Raw genomic sequence first — 2500 nt, forward strand, 5'->3', positions numbered from 1 at the left:
CAAGCTCACCAGTGTTGACAGGAGGATGAGTGACAAAGACAGAATAAACAGGGGACGTGGAATGAGAAATAAATAAATAAAGAGAGAGAGAGAGTTAGAGTTAGGTCTAATTAATCCACACACACACAATGTCACATGCAAGCACACAGACAGACAGCCACAAACAGAGACACACAGTCTGGAAAGCAATACAAACAACGGCTTATTATGCCATATTTATACTATACACTGCAAAAACATGATTCCCAGAATGGAGAACTGTTTGAAATGCTAATAAAGAGTAAAATAAGGGTGCTTCACATGAGTCACTGATACACATTGTAAAACTGTACGTAAAATATGTTTTCAGCAGCGACACGCCTATCCAAGCCGGATGTTGCTTAGTGTGCATGGACCAAGGAATGTCTAATGAGCTTCAAGGGTTGTGAAAACCTGCGTCATTGCATTTGTGCATGTCGACGATTGCACCATCGTGCGACCTACAGTTTGGCATCTTGACTGCCGTGGAGGAAGGAAATGTTGCATCATTTCTATGTCGAATCAGACAATGATGAATGCATTGTGAAAGGAATGCACATCGAAAATATAACTGAATGCCTCACCCACCACTGTAATAATCTGTGACTCGATTTGTCTAGACTTTCTCTGTGGAGGTGTACACTTGTTTTCATTTTCAAAATGAATAATATAGTACGTTTCACTAGTTTACGTATAATTGTTTCTGAACTAATGCTAAGAAACACACACACACACACACACACACACACACACACACACACACACACACACACACACACACACACACACACACACACACACACACACACACACACACACACACACACACACACACACACAACTCCACTCTAGACATGCTGTTGCTTCTGTGGTTCTCTGGCCATTGGCCAAGAAAGAGTGTAAACCGCTTGCTGTTCCATTGGATTATGGGTCATTATTATGACGTGTCGACATATGTTCATTGTGTGCTCAAGGATCTAAAGATGATCCACTCATACAATAGTTGATTCTTGAAGAAGATGTTGGGCCATGGACTCTAACAGCCTCCCGTAACAATAGACATAAGATAAGCTGGGCTTATAGGTTGATTTTAATGGTCGCATACGCTATTGACTGAATAGCAACCACAACACACCCTTTAAAATGGAATGAGATTATTTTTTGTTAATACGATTTAATAGTCTGAGGCAATTGCAAATATTAGTAATAATACTAATTGTAGTTTATATAAACAATTTGATATCCTAAGAGTAATTATAACAAAATGAATAATATTAATAAAATAACTTCCTCATTATCATTATTATGGTCGTATTTTTTATGGATGCCATATATACAACAATAAATACAGAGGGTTAGATAAATATATAATCATAAATATTTAATATATATACATTCAATAAAAATATTTATTTAATGTTCAAAATATAAGGAAATAAATCAAATGATATAAATAAAAATAAAACAAATTAGTATTTTAATTCCAACTGTGCAATATAAAAATCCCAACAACATTAAGATCCTAATCGTAACATTTCAACATGGGCTTATCAATGAAAATGAAGAAATGAATCTGAAAAGTATCCTGGAGTTCTCTCCACCACAGTGGATAAAACATGATGTTGAGCCGTTAAGACCATCATTTAACCGGTTTACCTACAGGTGGCATTTCCCATCTACATTTCAACGCCGGATTTAAATAGTCTTTCTATGTCACTATTCCAGCCATTGCGGACTCTCAAAAGCTCTAAGGGAGAAACCTCAAAGCTCTTTCAGTTCAACGTCTCGCTCCACCACCAACGGCGACGTCAACGGCAGGACCAATCCCAGCTCAGGTGCCTTTGCTCATGGATGGAGATAGCAACCCTACCATCGTGTGTCATGGTTTCTACCACACGTCAACCACAGAGAGACACAGGCCGGGCCCGAGTCGGTTGAGGATTAGGGACACCTCAACCCGTCAGTACCCTAGGTTCACAAACATGCAAAACCTAAACATAATTTTTTTCAATCTTTTTAGAAAGTCCTATTAGGCAAATATGATCTCATGCGCCCATCTTTGATTTCATTCAAAACAAGCGGTGGGACCAGTGTCTTCCTCGCCATGTGCATTGTGTTCGAGACATGCGACGGCACTTTTTCTGACCGTTTATTGAAATCTCACCCAGAAAAAAAACACATTTTACATAAGCAAATACAAGTGGCATCAATACGTCCAAACCACCGTATGAAAGGTTTCACATGGGCTGAAAGGATGGGACTTAAACAGAGCTCGCTCCCGGCAACCGCACACACGTCTACGCAAATTGGGTCCATGCCGGCCTACTGGCCGGTGGCTAAACACCCTGGCCTTACTTCTAACCAATATCCATCCATATTCATATGCAAACTAAACAGTGGATTACACTGTATGTGTGACTGATGGAGAGTATGAAAGGTGGATTAAGAGAGAGGTGTGGGGAGGGGGAGGGAGGAGGGGTAG

The 2500-nt window shown here is 39.8% G+C and overlaps 1 protein-coding gene across 1 annotated transcript in view; it reads right to left on the bottom strand.

The window, feature by feature from the left end:
• Positions 1-2500, bottom strand: part of emx3 (empty spiracles homeobox 3) — a gene marked incomplete at both ends in the record, with an annotated part of 13229 nt that overhangs the window by 4060 nt on the left and 6669 nt on the right. The gene's annotated exons all lie outside the window — the stretch shown is intronic.

Source organism: Micromesistius poutassou (genome assembly GCF_964030765.1).
Source record: "Micromesistius poutassou genome assembly, chromosome: 6".
Classification (NCBI taxonomy): Eukaryota; Metazoa; Chordata; class Actinopteri; order Gadiformes; family Gadidae; genus Micromesistius; species Micromesistius poutassou.